Here is a 22,065-nt window from a genome sequence, read left to right on the forward strand (position 1 = left end):
ATAAGCAACATAAGTAGATTTCATAAATGTTGGTGGATTGTCATTAACATCTGATATCTCCAATCTGATGGTTCTTCTGCTGGAGAGTGGGGGAGATCCTCTGTCAGTAGCTACAATGGTGATGTTATAACTAGATACTTTCTCTCTGTCCATGTACCCAGAAGTAATAATTCTGTAATAACTGCCAGATGATAGTAATAAATTAAAGGAACTGTCAGTAAGCTTACAGTCCACTTCTCCATTTGCTCCAGAATCTTGATCATTAACTTTAATCAGAGCGATCACTGTGCCAGGTGCAGAATCCTCAGGAACAGGACTAGATAATGATGTGATAGATATCTCAGGAGCATTGTCATTCTCATCTAGCACCTCTATCAATACCTTACAGTGGGCAACAAGACCACCTCCGTCCTTGGCTTGTACAGAGAGCTCATAGTTATTTATCTGTTCAAAATCTAACTGACTATTTGTTTTAATCTCACCATTTATAGGATTGATACTGAAGGATCCTGTGTGATGGACATTCCCCGATGTTTCACTGAAGGAATATGTGATCTGTCTATTAACTCCCTCATCTCTGTCTGTTGCATTAACAGAGATTACTGTAGAATTGATTGGTATATTTTCATGTACACTGACTTTATATACTTGTTGCTTAAATACTGGAAAATTATCATTTACATCAGTGACAATGATCCTCACTACTGCAGTACCAGATCTCACTGGGTTTCCTCCATCCAAGGCTGTTAGTGTTAATGTATGAATATTCTGTGTCTCTCGATCTAAAGGTTTCTCTAACACAAGCTCTGGGAATGTGCTCCCATCTGGGTTGCTGCTTTCACTCAGTGTAAAATGCTGATTATCCCTGAGCCTGTATGTCTGCACTGTATTCACACCAATATCTGGGTCTTTTGCACCTTGTAAAGCAAATCTTGTCCCTGGTGATGTAAATTCCATCATTTCTACAGTGAAAATCTCATGAAAAAATTTTGGGGAATTATCATTTATATCCTGAATTTCTATCTTAACACTAAAAACATTTAAGGGGTTTTCAACCACAGCATCAAAGGTTAGGAAGCAGGTAGCTGCTGCCCCACACAGTGTCTCTCTGTCTATCCAGTCCTTAATGTACAGATTCCCAGTATCTGCATTTACAAATATTTCTCTGACACACGTGATACAATTCTCAGTTTCCTAGATGAGAGCTGTTTAATATCTAATCCAAGGTCTTCTGCAATATTTGCTATAACAGAGTCTTTTCTCATCTCTTCTACAATAGAATAATGAGTCTGAGCAGAGACTGAATGACACAGCCATGATAATAAGAAGGAAAATGTTACTTGCCATCTGATTCCTTTGTATGTCTGTGGATGAGCTTCCATCTTTTGCATCTGAAATCTTTAGCAAAATGTCCCTTTAAAACCCAGTATCTGTAATCCAGTGCAATACAAATATCCAAATGTTTTTTCTTGATGGAATTATTCAGTAGAATTGGTTAAAATATCCTTTATTCTGTGCAGAGAGAACCCAGAAAATGGCTGTGTGTCTTCCTGCAGATCTGCAGTGTGTGTGAGTGATGAAAATACCAGTGGATCTCCAGCTCTGTATTCTTCTGCTTATTGGTCAAACAGCGGCGCTCTGAGGCGAAAGTGAGGAACTGCAATACTGTTATACATGTTCATATTCTCTCTTTAAATGATGTATTTATTTGTAATATGTGTAGTAAATATATTAAACATCCTTAATATATTTTTTTTACTTGTTTATTTAATGCAAATACAACTTTTATATAACCAGTGTAGTTGTTTTAAAGATTATATTAGATATTGAAGTACAATATTGTGTGTACTGTACACATACTGTCTGCTGTAAAATCTAAACTGTGTTGAATTCTAAAAAGGTTTAAAAAACTTACAGAGGTATGGAATTACCTCCAATAAAACATCGGTTTTCACTTTTTTTCAAAATGTTTTGCTAATATTTTTTATTGGTCTATCTAATAAGATCGTCCTATTAAAGACACATTTTACCCCAAAATCACAGTTTCAGGAGGTATCATGAAATTATGTCCCCATACTAGTTTTGAGAATTTAACATGTGCATCTCTTGACTGGAATTAGGCTAACCCAACAATATGAAGCTTGTTGATAGTAATATAATAATTTCCTTCTCAATGGAATTGATTGTTTTTGTTTTGTACTCAGCTTCTAGTATAAAGATTTATAGTGTGTTTGAAACAAAGCAGCAATTTTATGAAAAAAAATAAAAAACTTACATAAGGTGTGTATAGAACAAAAATCACTAAGGCAACCACAGTCACACTGCACAGGATGAAGTGTGCAGAGGGACATTTGAACACACCTTTGACACACCTGCAATTTGACATCATCATCCCCACTCTCTGCCGTTACATTACATGTTAAGTACTGTGACCTTGTATCTGTATAGCAGACTGTGTCTGTCAGACATCTTTGTGCTATAGAGAGATTTTGAAAGTCGATTTGTTGGTGGGTGGGTGGGTAAGAAAAATTATCTGATGCACACATGAAAAGTACTTGAATCATTATTTGAAGAAAATAAAAATCTACAGTATGTGGAAATAGTGCTTTAAATGCTTATTCAAATTTATATACCATACACCTTATTCTTAAAGCATATATCTTAGTTATGTACATACACAGATGTGTCCTCATACATCTATCTTTAATATGCCATGCAGCACAAGATCAGGGGCAAATTTGGGGATCAGGCCACCCCTAGGCATACATTTTTGACCCCCCCCCTCCTATTTTTACCTATTCATTATTAAGTTATAAGTCCTAACTCATTCCAGCCCAGGTTCTACTCCACTAGGCTCTACCGCTTCTCTCCAGCATCTATAAAAGTGGATGATATCATACACTGTGTGTGTGGCACGTTGATGTCACACACATTATTCTGATCTGGACCCGTAGGGAGGAACAACACACTGGGCTTGGGTGCACCGCTCAGTAGTTTGGCTTAGCTGTCCCCACCCAGCCAATAGGCTGTGTGTATAGTATATCCAATGGGTGGCAGTGGCTCAGCTCAGCCTGAGACAGTGGGCCTCCGAGACCATGATTCATGTTGGCAGTGGCGCCGCTAGTCACTAACCGCTGCCCGTTCGGCCATGCACATAATAAAAGTCTGTGACTCAGACTGACTAACTGAGTGACCAGGCAGCAGCAGACGCCTGGCCGCTGCCATCTGTAATAGGTGCCGCCCTTAGGCCTGTGCCTCATGGGCCTAGTGGCAAATCTGGCCCTCTGCAAGATGCCTGGGGGGAAATTTACTAAGATGGGAATTAGACTTCATGGGCAACCAATCATAATCTACTTCTTATTTATATAGCACCCTCTAGAAGATAGTAGACAGGATCTGATTGGTTGCCCATAGCAACATCACATGTGAAGTCTAATTCACATATTAGTAACTTTCCCCCTGGTGTCTACTAACATTGGGTCTTTCTTGGACAAAAATGCATCTTATTTATGGATTCTGTATGTGACTGTGGCAGTATCTGCATATGAAATGCTATATTACAGTGTTTTCCAAGAAAGCATTGAAAATAGGCACAGAAAAACACTGTAACCAGAAAATAGGCATAGTGTGTATTATTTTAATCGGCAGGGTCTGCTTGTGCATCTTATTTGCATAGCAAAGCATTTAAGACGAATTTTCATGGAAAATGCACAAAAATGCACGAGGCATAAATACAGTAGACAGGCAACAGTAACGATCAGAGAGGGAACATTTGTAAATCATTTTTTTTTCTGGCAGTTATTTTTAATCAAAATTTTGGCATCTTTTATAAAATATAATTCCATAAATAAATGAAAAATAACAATATAACCAATGGTATCATCATCATCTGCTATATCTGCACCAAATGCAAGCAAAGTAATTATTTTCAAGATTCCTATGCTCCGAACTTTCCTGAACTCAGCAATGCTATATATACTTACTTTCACTACCTAATGTACAAGAATATGACCCACATGTTTGCCAAACTTACTGTATATCTAGAAAACCTTAAACAAATTAAGATACTATACAAAATAATTCATAAAGCTAAAACATATTTCAAACAAGACGCCTTAAGAAAACTGAAACCTTGTTTTATGGGAATAAGACATGCGCAGCTTTTTATTTTAAATTAAAATAAAAAAATAAATAAAAAATGCAACATTTGTTCTGGGTGTACAAGGACAGTACAGCCACATACATACTACCTGACATACATACTACACACATATACATGCAGCCGATATACTGTAGTTAGCCATATTGTCGCAGCTGCAGGCGACCGATATTGGGGAAGATGTATTAAGCCTTAACAAGAGATAAATGCAAGGGTGATAAAGAGATAAACGTCCAGCCAATCAGCTCCTTGCTGACTTTTTTCAAACACAGCCTGCAACATGGCAGTAAGGAGCTGATTGGCTGGACGTTTATCTCTCCTTATCACCCTTGCATTTATCTCTTGTTAAAGCTTAATACATCTGCCCCATTGAGTGTAAAAACTTAATGATAGCGGACGCCGATATAGTTCAGTGAAATGACTGGGGCCCGCTAAACATGCAGGTCATTTGGCTATTTTGCCAAATTGCCCTGCATGTTCAGAGACATCAATCATTGTTAATGTCGCGCCGGAGCTTACTATATTTTGTGTACACATTGTAGCCCCTTTCTGAGCAATATTGTTCACAATATCGTATAGTGTTTATAGGACTTAAAGAAATTATCCAAATTCCTGTTAATTTGATTTACCATATATACTCGAGTATAAGCCTACTTTTTCAGAACATTTTTTATGCTGAAAAAGCCTCCCTCGGCTTATACTCGAGTGAGGGTTCCACTTGAGTCAATACGTTTTCCCAGTTTTTAGTTGTAAAATTAGGTGCCTCGGCTTATATTCGGATCGACTTATACTCGAGTATATACGGTATTTTTATTTTTCTATAGTATTATTATAAGAATATTGTGTCTGTTTGCTCCAAATTGGTGCAAAAACGACTAAAGTGCCTTTCATGAAATTTGCATCTTTTGTAGTGGAAACTCGCAGAAATAACCTGCACTTTGTTTCATCTCAAGATGGCAATTTCTTGTCATCATCAATGCAAGAGATAGCTATGTCACCACGCGGCCGGTAAGGGGTGGGGGCTCAACTGAAATTGAATACATTTGTGGCATGAGAGTTGTGTACAAATGATACGGGTGAAGCCTTAGATATGACATCATAGGAGCATTCCAAACAATGCAAAGTCTCTAAACTAAATCAAAATACAAATTGAGCTGCAATAAGAGTCGAAATCTACACAAACTGTAAATGATAAAGGGGCCCATTTATCGTTAATGATAGATCTGGGTGTGAAAATATTGCCCAGAACGATATCAGTGAAAGTCAAATCAGTCAAAGACAGGGACTCCAATAGAGTCCACTCCTGCAATGTGCTGAGTGTAATTCCAGTGCTATTGCGGATGTGCAGTCACGCTGACTGCCATGTACGTCGGCATCCAGCTGGAGAACCCAGCCGGAACTACATCCTGATCTGTATACCACAGGCTACAATGGGCTACTACTATCTGAAGATGACAGTAGCTGTGTGGGCCAACATTGGGGAATGCTTTGCATTCCAGATATTGATAGATCTTGCATCATCCAAAGAAACCTATGGAGGATGTGGCTGCTGGTGAGAATAGGAAGATGGCAGCAGGTATCTGCCATACCTGCTGCAGTCCTTCTTCCTTTAAATTTTGGTGATGCTTTATATTTGTGACTTATCTGCAAAAAACTGTGTTTTTGAGAAAATAGCCACAAATATTGGACCCCAAAGTTTCTTATGGAGCAAATATAAAAAACACACACACATAAAAACCCAGATATATGCTCAAAATACATAAATAAAATATTTCCTGCTGTATCAATAACTCCAGCGCCTAAAAGGCTCCAGTATAGAGGGAACATACTGATACCAATGAGCAATCATTTTTTCCATAAGCGTGTCCCCAACAAATCAGAACTGTAGGTAGATGGGTTCCCCTTCTCTGGGACCCAAACCTTTACTTTAAGGGGGTATTCAATGTCAGGGGTACGGCTGTCAAGCAAGCTCGAAAGCAGTGCCCCTGCCGCGTTCTCGTTTTGCTCGACTTGAGCTCGGCGGTTGGGATTCAATGTCCCGGCCACCGAGCTGGGAGAAAGGAGCGTGGCCGTGAGTTGAGGGCGGAAATAGACAAGCTCCGGCTTGGAGCTCGCCTATTTCCGTCTTTTCTCGGCAGAACTAGCCCGACAGCTTGTGATGTCGGGCTCGTTCTGCCGAGAACCCCTGTTCAATGCTGTCGGGGAAGACAGCATTGAATAGGGCTCCGCAGTCATCTCCCATGTCGGGAGATGGCTGCGGGAGCACGACAATTATTGAATACCCCCCTAAGAGTTTCGGCATAACATATTTGAAGGCTAGAATATGTATTGAACCCCTTAATTCTAGAATTTCTTATTTAAAAATAATGTAGTTGACAAAATTGTCTTGACAGATATATCTTATTTAATATATTAAATAATCTACGAAATAATCTATGAAATAACCCCAAGCACCAAGTTCACAAGAAAAATTAATTGAAGCTGCAAGACTCTTTGGTGAAGTGCATCAACGCTCAGAGAGAAAAGTGCAGAGTTGTCAAAAACATCCAATCAACCGCTAACTATCATCTTTCATCTAGCTCAGTCTTTTAAATATCAAAAATGATTGGTTGCTATAGGCAACTCCTCAACTTTATCTCTCTCCAATGCTTAATACTGTAAATATCTCCTCTAATGACTAAAAGTCAAAAGATGTATAACCACAGTAATATTGTTTAAAGATGATTTATGAGCTTTCTGGAAATTGAAACGTAACACATGTCCATCAATAAATCATAATCACATTGCTAAGGGTGATCAGAACAATTATCACTATAAAACAATTCCTTTTACAGAGCTGCTACATTCCAGTGATACAATATTTGAGTTGTGTAAGTTTTGCCAATCGGTTGAAAGTCATTGTGCACATGAATAGACTGTCAATCGAGATGGGTCAACCAAGATTAATTCATTTTGAATTGGGTTTGGTTGGGGACAGATACAAGTGTACTGTATATACAGGTATAAAATTCACAAAGTAGTATTTAATCTCTTACTTGCATTTACAATTTTTATCTGAAACATAAAGGTCCCAGAACATCTCCAACTGGATAAAAGGAGCCATCTAAAGGAAAGGTATCATCATTTATGACAAAGAGCAAAATGTTGGCATTAAAAAAACTCAGTATCGGGTTTATGACAATGTAGTCCCCATTCATAGGCTTTGCACATAGTATTGTATGTGCCATACAGCCAGCATTGTGACATTTGACATTTTTGCCTAAGTGTGGATTTTAAACAAACTCACCTGTAGACTGTTTGTTGGTAAATTTTCACTACGACGTTCATTTCCAAGTCCTGAATCATCAGCATCAATGAGATTCTCCACAGGGACATCTTGATTTGGTTTCCTATAAGTAAAGTCACTTTCACTGGGATCCAAAGCCACACACACATTGTACGAGTAGGGAAATGGTAAAGATCCATCGCTATACAAGGAGAGCATCCTGGGGTCAACCGGAGGATACAGATTTGTACTTAGAGAAGTAAAGGTTGGGAGAGGTTTTGATTGTTTGCATTTCGATATAATGACCAACAAAACTGTTATAATAAATAACAAGGAAATAAGAGAAAGTGATATCACTAAGTACAGCTGTAGATTGGATTGGGGATCTTCATCTTTGAGTTGATTAACGAGTTTAGGAACCACCTGTTGGAAATTATCAGCAACAATGAGACTTAGTGTGACTGTAGTTGAGAGAGAGGGATCTCCATTGTCCTTCACCATCACCACAACCTTGTGATTCAGTATATCCTTATCATGAAAGACACGTGATGTCCTGATCTCACCCGTGTGATGACTGATGGTAAAGTGAGATGGTTCTGACACCAGTATGAAGTGATACGAGAGCCAAGCATTATGTCCAGAGTCTGCATCCACTGCAACCACCTTAGTTACTAATGATCCTTGTTCAGAGGTAAAAGGGACCATCTCAAACACAGCTGGGCCACCATTGTCTGCTGATGGGTACAAGATCTTTGGTGCATTATCATTCTGATCCACTATGCGGATAATTAGTGTTGCATTGCTGCTCAGAGATGGGGATCCATTGTCTCTAGCAGTTACCTGTATTAGAAACTCCTTGTGCTGCTCATAATCAAATGATCTCTGAGCATAGAGAACCCCAGTCTCTATATTCATGGACAGATAAGAGGACACTGGGAGATCTTCTGTATTAGTGCTGGATAGTGAATAAATAACTTTAGCATTGTCCCCAGTATCAGGGTCTGATGCTTGTACACTGTATATTGAGGCTCCGGGTAAGTTGTTCTCTGGCACATAAGCAACATAAATAGATTTCATAAATATTGGTGGATTGTCATTAATATCTGATATCTCCAATCTGATGGTTCTTCTGCTGGAAAGTGGGGGAGATCCTCTGTCAGTAGCTAATACTGTGATATTATAGGTAGATACTCTTTCTCTATCCATGGAACCAGTAGTTACAATTCTATAATGACTGTCCGATGATAGCATAACATTAAAAGACATTGCTTCTATAAGATTACAGTCAACTTCTCCATTTTCTCCAGAATCTTGATCATGAATTTTAATCAGAGCGATCACTGTGCCAGGTGCAGAATCCTCAGGAACAGGACTAGATAATGATGTGATAGATATCTCAGGAGCATTGTCATTCTCATCTAGCACCTCTATCAATACTTTAACACGGGCAACAAGACCACCTCCATCCTTTGCTTGTACAGAGAGCTCATAGTTATTTGTCAATTCAAAATCTAACTGACTATTTGTTTTAATCTCACCATTTATAGGATTAATACTGAAGGTTCCTGTGTGATGCACATTCCCTGAGGTTTTGCTGAAGGAATATGTGATCTGTCCATTGACTCCCTCATCTCTGTCTGTTGCATCAATGATGATTACTGTAGTATTGATTGGAGTATTTTCATTTACACTGACTTTATATACTTGTTGTGTAAATACTGGAAAATTATCATTACCATCAGTAACAATGACCTTTACCAAAGCAGTCCCAGATCTCACAGGTTTCCCTCCATCCAAGGCTGTTAAAATCAGTTCATGAATATTCTGTGTCTCTCTATCTAAAGGTTTCTCTAACACAAGCTCTGGGAATGTGCTCCCATCTGGGTTGCTGCTTTCGCTCAGTGTAAAATGCTGATTATCACTGAGCCTGTATGTCTGCACTGCATTCATCCCAATATCTGGGTCTTCTGCTGTTTGTAATAAAAATCTTGTTCCAGGTGATGTAAACTCAATTGTTTCTAATACAAATGTATCAGGTAAGAACAAAGGAGAATTATCATTTACATCCTGAATTTCTATTTTAATGGTGAAAACATTTAAGGGATTTTCAACCACAGCATCAAAGGTTAGGAAGCAGGTAGCTGCTGCCCCACACAGTGTCTCTCTGTCTATCCTGTCCTTAATGTACAGATTCCCAGTATCTGCATTTACATAAAAATATTTCTCTGACACACGTGATACAATTCTCAGTTTCCTAGATGAGAGCTGTTTAATATCTAATCCAAGGTCTTCTGCAATATTTGCTATAACAGAGTCTTTTCTCATCTCTTCTACAATAGAATAATGAGTCTGAGCAGAGACTGAATGACACAGCCATGATAATAAGAAGGAAAATGTTACTTGCCATCTGATTCCTTTGTATGTCTGTGTATGAGCTTCCATCTCTGTCATCCTAAGGATCCCAATTCTTCAAGAAAAACAATCCTTATGGTAAAATCTTGATGGTTGTTATTTATAATCCAATGAGTTAGAACATATATAGATATTAAATCCAGTTATTTGTGAAAATATCCTCTATTCTGTGCAGAGAGAATCCAGAAAATGGCTGTGTGTCTTCCTGCAGATCTGCAGTGTGTGAGAGTGATGAAAATACCAGTGGATCTCCAGCTCTGTATTATTCTCCTTATTGGTCAAACAGCGGCGCTCTGAGGCGGAAGTGAGGAACTGCAATACTGATATATATTTTCAGTATTTAGTACTATTAAAACTACAATTCAATTTACATTTGTAGGTATGCATTATATATATTAAGATTCTTAAATCATAATACATAACATATTATTGTTTATAATTTTGAGATTCAAATTGTAATCATATGTTTGATTTGTCCTAGATATATAATTTCAATGACAATAAACATATAAATATCTATATACAGTATATAGGAGTGATGGGGATAGTGCAGTGGCACGCCATGCCTTTACCTGTGTAACTCTCCTCTTTATGCTTTTAGTATACAGTATAGTATTATTTACATTTGCGTACATGTTTTATATTTGAAATGCATTTGTCTTGCATCTCTAAAATTGAGTTTTAGACATGCTTACCTATTTTTTTGTACTCCCCTCTAGGAAATGCTGATGTGCAGTTCAAAGGGGGGAGGGGACAGAAGCTGATGTCACCAAGCCCCACCCCCATTCACCCCTATTCCATCAAAAGCTATGATTTGCGCGTGCTACTCCCAAAAGTGCTCTGATTGCTGCCATTTGTGTCTGCAGCCATAAGGGATCGGGCATACAGGGAGGATTTGGGAGACTTGCCCACATTGCTGGTGGTGCGCGAGGGCCACAAGATTTTTGGGAGCCTCCCAACTATACTAGTGTACATGTAGCCACATGACATAATACTGCATAGTTTAAGAGAGTTATTGCCACAGAATAGTTTGTATTGTACATATCATTGGTGAACAAGCTGAAGAAAAAGTGAAGATCCATGACCCTATTTACTGGAAGGACAACACTGTTGGCACTTGACTCTGTATAGTAGGTGATAGTGTTCAATTGTGATGCTACCAAACCACTAACCCTGTCCATTTCCCTGAAGCGGACACGGGCAGGGTTGCTGTACCCTGCCGTAACAATTGCTGAGACGCACAAGTGTATGAGACGCTCATGCGTCTCAGGCAGAGGGAGTGCCTCTTTGCCGGTGCCCAAATGATCACCTCTCCGCCGGCGTCCACCAGCGCAGGGGATCTGGCAGTTACTGGCGCTGTGTGAGAGGTGCTCACTAGGCTTGCCAGGGATGCCGGGGACAGAGCCGCGGGGACAGTATGGTGACTACGCTGCCTGACAGGGACACTACGCTGACTACGGGGGACACTACACTGATTAAGCAAGTCAGCCGCAGGGCTACGCTGACAACGTAGCTTAGCCTATGCTGAAAACATAGCTTAGGCTGGCGCTGTGATATGACACAAGTACCGTAATTACAAATACATTACAAATGCAGCCAATATATTTTGAATGCACTATTATTATCCAAACTCTTTTTCATAGCTCCCTCTCCAAATATATAGCACGTTTGAAATAGATCAGTGTTCCTGCAAAAATTGCTTTCACTTTCTGTTACAGCATCTTTTAGCACACAAAGGAGTAATTTGGGCCGTCGAGTGGCCTCTAGCGGTCACTGGCAGTACCTTACGTCATAGAGGTGAGGAGTAGTTAGCCTTTTATATATAGATAGATAATTCACATGAATGACTGTTTATTTTTTTAAATAGTTAAATTTGAAAAATAATGTTTTCTTAAATAGATAGACAATGGAGAAAAGAAATACATACTATATATAAACGTCATAAATAAGAATTAACAAGGTACAGTATGTTCTTGATATTTTTTTAGCCACTATATCTATATATGATTAGCGGAAGCACCTGCATAATGGATCACCCATGCTATGGCACTTTAAAAGGGGACCAGGTGTAGATGTCTGTGTGCTCTCCTTTCCCCCCTATGAATAGCACTGAATCCCAAGAATCACTATGCTCCATATGAGATCACTAGGGTAATGACGTGGGTGGCCAGCAGGATTGGCTGGAGTTACAGAAATTCAATGGGTGCAATGGACGTATTATAGGTACAGCTTGAGTTCACTATAAAGTTATCGAAATATGCTATAGTTAGTTACCCATAATACGGTCAGTAGTTTTCGTATGTCCGGTACAGTTGAAGCAGCCATTTTGTGAGATGAACAAATATTCTTGACAATGGAGCCTTTTCGTTCACTAGGTATCAGCAATATTAGTGACGAATGCCTGACTTTATATTTCTTTTTGGACATGAACCATCAGAGATGTAAGTGGTTCCTAGATTGTACTTGTTATCTACCACATACAGTGGACACCTGTTTTGTGCAGGCATTTGACATTGATAGGTGATGAATGATTTAAGTATTATATGCAGCCCTTATAACCAGAATCCATTTCCAAATATGCAAACGTTTCGACTAGCTATTGACTATAAGGTTGCTGGCTGGGAGGCCGCTATAGAATGCTGCCTGGCCACTCTGATTGTGTGTAATTTACAATCAGACAGAAATCTCTGCCTCCCAAGAAGCTCCGAATGCACCAACCGGCTCCTCAGCTGCATCTGCACATAACCTTGATGTCGGAAGAGGCCGATTACATGATTTGTGCTTAATCGTGTCATCATGGCCCCACCCCTGCCCCACAATGCTGGTAATCTCAGCAAGGGTGTAACAGGGGTGTGGCCATATCACTACACCCACTGACACAGCCCCTATATGCCACACCACACCTCCTTGCAATCCCAACCAGGCTGCCTAATAGTTGGCAAGTATGCCAGTGTGCCCATACAAATTGGCCACTAGGAGAGATAATACATTTATTCTTCAGTAAAAATTGTGTGATAAACACCATAGTATACCTCATCCACTCTCTATATAGCATTAGATTATAGATGGTAGTGATATACATTCACAATTCCATTAATGCACCTTACTGTTTTACAACAATTGCTGACATATTGGGGGAAATTTAATAGGATGAGAGATTCAGAAAGTGACATATGTGGTAAGAAATCTAAATTTTTTTAAAGCGGCAATCATTTACACTGCAAAACCAGTTTGATTTTGCAGTGTAAATGATTGCCGTTTAAAAAAAACCCTGGAGATTTCTTACCACATATCTCACTTTCTGAATCTCTCATCCTATTAAATTTCACCCATTGTATCAGTGTCAGCAATATCTGTCAATAGGGAAGCAAAATATTTGTATATCTCCTTTAAACAGAACAGAGCATATAGTACATATGTACCTACTTTGAGAGTCTCCTCTCTGGGAGGAGTGACACTGAAGGACTTATTGACTAACACATTTAGCCCTGCCCTCTAGGTATAATCTCCTCATTCTGCCACTCTTCTATGGGTGCAGGGGGGCTGCCTAAAAAAATCAAAAGTGTCCTGCAACTTACAGTATGGGAGATTAGGCAAGTATAATAATAATAATAATAATAATAATAATAATAATAATAATAATAATAATAATAATAATAATAAATTTAAAGAAATATACAGTAAACTATACATTTCAGTCACCTTATGGCAAATATACTGTAAACCAGGGGTGTCCAAACCTGTCCTCAAGATCTACCAACAGTTCATGTATATCAGGTAACCTGTGGATCTATAGTAGGAATGAATGCAGCATGTTTGAAAATGTGACAGTTAGTAATGACTGCACCTGTGCACCAGCTAGGTGATCTGGGGAATGTGACAGTTAGTAATGACTGCACCTGTGCACCAGCTAGGGGGTCTGGGGAATGTGACAGTTAGTAATGACTGCACCTGTGCACTAGCTAGGTGATCTGGGGAATGTGACAGTTAGTAATGACTGCACCTGTGCACCAGCTAGGTGATCTGGGGAATGTGACAGTTAGTAATGACTGCACTTGTGTACCAGCTAGGTGGTCTGGAAAATGTGGACCGTTGGTAGATCTCCAGGATGGCCACCCCTGCTGTAAACTATACCTTTAAGAGTATATGCCATATGGTGTATAGATGCTAGTTGTATGAGGAGACAGCTTTACGAATATTAACTTTGCAATAAAATAGTTCTGAAGTCACTTACTAAATAATGTATATTGATACTGTCATTACCGTTGTATACAAAAAATATCTACTGTACAGAATGTGTCACCGTATGGAACAAATTCTATAGTTTTTCCATATATCTGCTTTGACATTGTTATTTGCAAGTGAATATAAAATAGCAAAAAAAGTGGTACATAAATATAAAAACTAAAAGTATGTACACGGTTATGCCCCGTACACACGGTTATGCCCCATACACACTCTTCGATTCAGGGTAATTTTCAATTCGATTTTGCTTATAGAAGCAAAATCGAATTGAAATCCAATCAAAAATGACCCTGAATCAAAGACTATTAACTGCCTTTAATGCAAATTCTATCCCAGCAGCTGCCAATATCGAATCGGTATCGACGGCACCTGGGATTGAAGCGTCTGTATGTCCTATGGAAACTGATCCGATTATGATATGCCGTTCGATTCGATCTGGCATTCCACTCGATTTCAATTTGTACTATGTAGTCTTGCCTGGCAAGACTATTTTTCTTTTTGATTTGCACTAAACATGCACGCGCATCGAGATCTAATCTGCTTCGAATACTGCTAAAAGCATTTGATGTGCATTCAATTTCGATTCGATTTCCATTTGATTTTGACTGTATAGTCAAAATGGAATGTTTTATCGAACCTTGTGTACACAGCATTAGAGCAATGTGATAAAATATTGGTGAACAGTCTTAGGAAAATAATACCTGCACAGCCAATGATTTATTGCATTAGTAGTTTATGTACCCCCATAAAAAATGTAGGGGTCTGATTAGTTGAACAACCTTCCTGGATAACCTTCTGCTATGTTAGTACAATCAATACACAATCAAAACTGAGAAACCGCATCAAATAAGAATAATTGATAATGATGACTGTTATAACATTTTCTACTTAACCTCTATACCGATCTGTTATGTTCAAAGCTTCCTAAAATGAATAACTCTGATTTAAATTTCAACTAAATTAATTTTGTTTTTTCTCTTATATTATTCTGCTAGTTTATATTTTTGACATTATATTATAAAATCCCTATATAATAGGACAATTTACTACATACAAAAATAAATACACTACTAAGACTACTACTACTACTACTACTACTAATAATAATAAATAGAAAAATAATATTTTTAGCGAATGTATAAATATATTAAATTAAATCTATACTGATATTAGAATCAGAATCAACTTTATTGGCCATGTATACTTGCATATTAGATTAGATTAGATACCTCTTTATTGTCATCACCCCAAATAGGGTGACAAAATTCAATTTAGCATCCATCCAGTACAAAACATCAATAAATAAAATACAAGATAGTCCATAGGCAAACCCAACCACCAACTCCTAACCCATTTCAACATTCATTTCTAAAATCGCCCTCGGAAAGAAACTATCCCTCATCCTACTTGTTTTACTTTTCAAGCACCTGAACCGTCTGCCAGAAGGTAACAAAGTAAACAGCACATTTGCTGGGTGGTTCCTATCCTTAGCAATACTGTGTGCCCTACGCAAGCAGCGTTTCCTCTGAATATCATTAGCTGATGGAAGAGGAACCCCCACTACTCGGAATTTGACTTGGATTGCTGTGCAACAGCCACTTAGGTACAGTTAAACAGTGACAGATATGCGAACACATACAGGTATATGCTAGAAGTACCCTGGGGATAAAGACGGGGAGCTGCACAGCACCTAGGCAGCCATCAGCGGCGCCACTAGTCATTGTAGAAGCCAGGTAGGTAACAGTGGGGCAGATGTATCATAGCAGCGCTTATCGCGCCGCTATGGTACTTCCTGCTTCGCCTCAATAGCGAGGAGAAGCAGGAAGGGACATCGACAAGATGCCGAAGCGGGGGAGTGTTAACTCCCCCTTCAGCGATGTCCCTTTCTGGAGATAGCGCATCAGTTAATACTGATGCGCTATCTCCTGTCCCCCGGCCGGCCGCACTGGGCATGCGCGGGATCTCGCTGTTCACGCGAGATCCCCAGCGCAGCCCAGACCTAACAGCAGGGACAGCGCTGTCCCTGCTGTTTAGATAAGGCTTCGCCAGCCTGATGCTGGCGAAGCCAAACCCGGCTTCGTGCGGAACGGTCAGCGATGCTGACCGTTCACACATTCGGACTGCTATCATTTTGATAGCAGCGCCGATATGGACAGGGGCGCATAGCGCCTCTGTCCTGTACCGCACGCTGGCTGCTTCATACATGGGGGAGAAGCGGTATCAGCACACATAACGTGCGCTAATACCCCTTCTCCCCCATAACGACCGTTCATACATCTGCCCCATTATGAGCAAAGACAACACAGTTAGAGCAGAGACAGTTATCAATCAGGAGATATGGGGTTACATATGGCTGAGTGCACAGTTCCTAGAAGAAGTCAGTCAGTGAGGCCAGGGGAGAGTTAGTGGGGGGTGGGTGAAGCTGAAAGAATTAATAACGTAGAAGCAATCATAATTATTCCACAGCTGTTATATATATTACTTTATATAATAAAAAGAGACAAGTTTAGAATTAAATGAGTGGCATATTCTGATAAATACACTTACTCACCTGTATAAGACTACTTGTAGGTAAATCCTCTTTAACATTTTCCTTCCTAAGTCCTGAACCATCAGCATCAATGAGATTATCCACAGGGACATCTTGATTTGGTTTCCTATAAGTAAAGTCACTTTCACTGGGATCCAAAGCCACACACACATTGTACGAGTAGGGAAATGGTAATGTTCCATCGCTATACATGGAGAGCATCCTGGGATCAACTGGAGGATAGAGACTTGTACTTAAAGGACCAAACATTGGGGGTGGTTGGGACTTCTTGCATTTTGATATAATGACCAACATCACAGTCACAATAAATAGCAAAGAAATCAGTGCTAGAGCAATTACTAAGTAGAACTGTAGATTGGATTGGGGATCTTCATCTTTGTGTTGATTACTGAGTTTAGGAACCACCTGTTGGAAGTTATCTGCGACAACAAGACTTAGTGTGACTGTAGCTGAGAGAGAGGGATCTCCATTGTCCCTCACCATCACCACAACCTTGTGATTCAGTATATCCTTCTCATGAAAGACACGTGATGTCCTGATCTCACCCGTGTGATGGCTGATGGTAAAGTGAGATGGTTCTGACACCTGTATGAAGTGATACGAGAGCCAAGCATTATGTCCAGAGTCTGCATCCACTGCAACCACCTTAGTTACTAATGATCCTTGTTCAGAGGCAAAAGGGACCATCTCAAACACAGCTGGGCCACCACTGTCTGCTGATGGGTACAAGATCTTTGGTGCATTATCATTCTGATCCACTATGCGGATAATTAGTGTTGCATTGCTGCTCAGTGATGGGGATCCATTGTCTCTAGAAGTTACCTGTATTAGAAACTCCTTGTGCTGCTCATAATCAAATGATCTCTGAGCATAGAGAACCCCAGTCTCTATATTCATGGACAGATAAGAGGACACTGGGAGATCTTCTGTGTTAGTGCTGGATAGTGAATATATAATTTTAGCATTGTCCCCAGTATCAGGATCTGATGCTTGTACACTGTATATTGAGGCTCCAGGTAAGTTGTTCTCTGGCACATAAGCAACATAAGTAGATTTCATAAATATTGGTGGATTGTCATTAACATCTGATATCTCCAATCTGATGGTTCTTCTGCTGGAAAGTGGGGGAGATCCTCTGTCAGTAGCTACAATGGTGATGTTATAACCTGATACTTTCTCTCTGTCCATGGAACCAGTAGTAACAATTCTGTAATAACTGCCAGATGATAGCAATAAATTAAAAGTTATTTCTGTGAGTTTACAGTCCACTTCTCCATTTGCTCCAGAATCTTGATCATGAACTTCAATCAGAGCGATCACTGTGCCAGGTGCGGAATCCTCAGGAACAGGACTAGATAATGATGTGATAGATATCTCAGGAGCATTGTCATTCTCATCTAGCACCTTTATCAATACCTTACAATGGGCAACAAGACCACCTCCATCCTTTGCTTGTATAGACAGTTCATAATTTCTTGTTAATTCAAAATCTAGCAGTTTATTTATTTTAATCTCACCAGTTATAGGATTAATACTGAAAGTACCTGTGTGATGGACATTCCCTGATGTTTTGCTGAAGGAATATGTGATCTGTCCATTGATTCCCTCATCTCTGTCTGTTGCCTCAATGATGATTAATGCAGTATCTATTGGAGTATTTTCATTCACGCTGACCTTATACAGCTGCTGAGAAAATACTGGATAATTGTCATTTACATCAGTTACACTGATCCTCACTACAGCAGTCCCAGATCTCACTGGGTTCCCTCCATCCAAGGCTGTTAAAATCAGTTCATGAATATTCTGTGTCTCTCGATCTAAAAGTTTCTCTAACACAAGCTCTGGGAATGTGCTCCCATCTGGGTTGCTGCTTTCACTCAGTGTAAAATGCTGATTATCAATGAGCCTGTATGTCTGCACTGCATTCATACCAATATCTGGATCTTCTGCACTCTGTAATACAAATCTGTTTCCTGGTGATGTAGATTCTAGAATTTCTACAGTGAATATCTCATGAAAGAATTTGGGGGAATTATCATTTATATCCTGTATTTCTATATTGATAGAGAAAACATTTAGTGGATTTTCAACCACAGCATCAAAGGTTAGGAAGCAGGTAGCTGCTGCCCCACACAGTGTCTCTCTGTCTATCCTGTCCTTAATGTACAGATTCCCAGTATCTGCATTCACATAGAAATATTTCTCTGACACACGTGATACAATTCTCAGTTTCCTAGATGAGAGCTGTTTAATATCTAATCCAAGGTCTTCTGCAATATTTGCTATAACAGAGTCTTTTCTCATCTCTTCTACAATAGAATAATGAGTCTGAGCAGAGACTGAATGACACAGCCATGATAATAAGAAGGAAAATGTTACTTGCCATCTGATTCCTTTGTATGTCTGTGCATGAGCTTCCATCTTTTGCATCTGAAATCTTTAGCAAAATGTCCCCTTAAAAGCCAGTATCTGTAATCCAGTGCAATACAAATATCCAAATGTTTTTTCTTGATGGAATTATTCAGTAGAATTGGTTAAAATATCCTTTATTCTGTGCAGAGAGAACCCAGAAAATGGCTGTGTGTCTTCCTGCAGATCTGCAGTGTGTGTGAGTGATGAAAATACCAGTGGATCTCCAGCTCTGTATTCTTCTGCTTATTGGTCAAACAGCGGCGCTCAGCGGTGAAAATGTGGAACTACAATGCTGAAATGTTTTCAGTATTAAATTCTAATATTTGTTATGCAATTTATTTTGGTAATTGTATAATACACCTAAATGTATTATTTATTTGTATTTATAAATTAAATTATTGAATTAAATATTAAGCGTAGTAGCAATATATTTACATATAAAGAATGGCTGCATGAGAAATCTATGTCAATTTTAAATTGCAAACATAAATCATTTGTTGGTCTCATTACTGCTGTAATAATGTTAAAGGTAATAAAGTTCTTGTAAATATATATTTAAAAAAAAAAAACTTCTGCATTGTCATTTTTAACCACTCTGGTAAATATTGTAAAAAAAATATAATTCCAAAACCACCCGCATATTACAGTATTAACCAGTGATTGACTGATTTCATCTCTGCAATGTAGTCACAACTAGTACACTTGTCTTTATAATTAAAGTTTGGTACACAAAAATTTTAGAACATGCTCTAGTCCTCTATTAAATACATAATGATCTCAATGGAGTGGTCAACCGATTATTAAACTACTCTTGTGATATACAAATGTATACAATATGAGCATGTGCAAACCCTGGAATCCAACGGCTTCCACAAGTTTCACACTCGCCTGACCGTTCGCACAAAGTTTTTTATGGATGTGCCCATAGAAAACGATTTGCAGGCCGAGCTATAAAGAGCGCTATGTCTGCGCGTCTACATGTAGACAGCTATTGTGAAGCATAGGCTGTTTGCTGGGTGGGGGTGGATGACGGGGTGAATGAGGTGGGTATAGGGTCATGGTTGCAAAGGTAGCCAGGAGTATGATAGGGCACATTGTGGCACCTGTAGTTATGCAGCGGGCACCTCCACTATGGTCAGCATAGTAACTGTCAACCTATATTAGCTGTCGTCCTATGTCGATGTATTAATGTCCGATCATATGTGCTGTGCTGTATGTGACAAGTTGATTAGGACCATGCCGATGTCCAGTTTGTCGATGTTATGGACGTAGACCTAATGAATGTTGATCATATGTGCTGTAGTCTATGTGATGGGTCGATTAGCAGTATGCAGATGTTCCGTTTGTCAATCTTATTTGGCGTCGGCCTAAATAATGTCAATCATATTTGCTGTTGTCGATGTCTAGATATTACATCTATCAGAGATGTAAGTGGTTCCTAGATTATACTGTTCTTATTGTTATCTACCACATACAGGGGACACCTCTGTTTTGTGATTGCAATAGGTATAGCTCAAAATTAGTGCAGTCAATTGGATATTGCTAACCACACTCAGATCATTGATAGGTGATGAATGATTCAAGTATTATATGCAGCCCATATGACCAGGATCCATTTCCAAATATGCTAACTTTTTGCCTAGGTGTTGACTATCAGGTTCAGGCTTGGAGGCAGCTATAGAATGTTGTCTGGCCACTCGGATTGTGTGTAATTCACTCTCTATCTGCCTCCCAAGAAGCTCCGGATGCACCAACTGGCCCCTGCTCAAAAGCCCCTAATATTGAAGAGCCTTAGCCAGGTGCTCAGTAAGCCCAAATGTTAAGATGACCCTGTCCAAGCTCTAAATATTTTACCTTTAATAATGGAACTCCAAAAAACAGAACATGATATATCGCACAACCACAGCACAAACTTACCTTCTCTACCGGATCAGCCAGGAGGCTCCCGATTATTGGGTTGCTCTCCTAGCCCTGTAACAAGTGGGCAAGTCTCCCAGATGGCTGGTACCACCTACTGCATCTGCACACAACCCTGACGTCTGAAGGGACCGATGACGTAATTCATGCTGAATCGCATCATCAATGACCCCCAATGCTGCTAATCTCAGCATGGGTGTAATAGGGGTGTGGTCACAATGATCACATTTTGTGGACATGGCTTCTCTCTCTTCTCCGTGTCACTATGCCCACTGGCAGAATCCATACTGTATATGCCCCACCATGCCCCCTACAATGCAGACATGGCTGCCTAATAGTTGGCAAGTATGCCACAGTGTCCCCTTACAAACTGGCCACTAGGAGAGATAATATATTTATACATCAGTGATAATTATCCTATAAACATCATAGTATATCTCCTCCAGACCTGTGGATCTATAGTATTAATGAATGCAGTAGGTTGAAAATGTGACAGTAATGACTACAGCTGTGCACCAGCTAGGTGATCTGTAAAACGTGGACTATTGGTAGATTGGTAGAGGACGGGTTTGGCCACCCCTTGTGTAAACAGCACCTTTAAGAGTATACATCATATCATAAGGTGTATAGATGCTAGTTTTATGAGGAGACATCTGTACCAATATAAACTTCCCAATAAAATAGGTCTGAAGTCACTTACTGCCATAATATATATTGATACAATACTGTCCTATACAAACAACATCTACTGTATAGAATGTGTCACCATATGGAACAAATTCTGTAGCTTTTCCATATATCTGCTCTGATATTATTATTTTGCAAGGGAATAAAAAATAGCAAAAAAAGTAGTGTATAATAGAAAAATAAAGAGCAGTGTGATAAAATATTGGTCAACAGTCTTAAGAAAATAACACCTGTACAGTCAATCATTTATTGCATAAGTAGTTTATGTACCCTCAAAAATAAAAGTAGTAGGAGTCTGATTGGTTGGATAACTTTGTCACCTTAAGCACCAATTCAAACATTGATAATGATGACAGTTATCTCACATTATCTACTTAACCTCTTTACCGATCTGTTATAATCAAAGCTTCCTACAGT

The 22,065-nt window shown here is 39.2% G+C and overlaps 1 protein-coding gene and 1 pseudogene across 5 annotated transcripts in view; both read right to left on the reverse strand.

Moving 5' to 3' along the window:
• Window positions 1-22,065, reverse strand: part of LOC146073840 (protocadherin gamma-B2-like) — a 414,290-nt gene that overhangs the window by 95,668 nt on the left and 296,557 nt on the right. The window lies entirely within an intron of this gene.
• On the reverse strand, window positions 16,594-19,053 carry LOC146072151 (protocadherin gamma-B5 pseudogene; annotated as a pseudogene).

Source organism: Crinia signifera, chromosome 4, assembly GCF_055691185.1.
Source record: "Crinia signifera chromosome 4, ASM5569118v1, whole genome shotgun sequence".
NCBI lineage: Eukaryota > Metazoa > Chordata > Amphibia > Anura > Myobatrachidae > Crinia > Crinia signifera.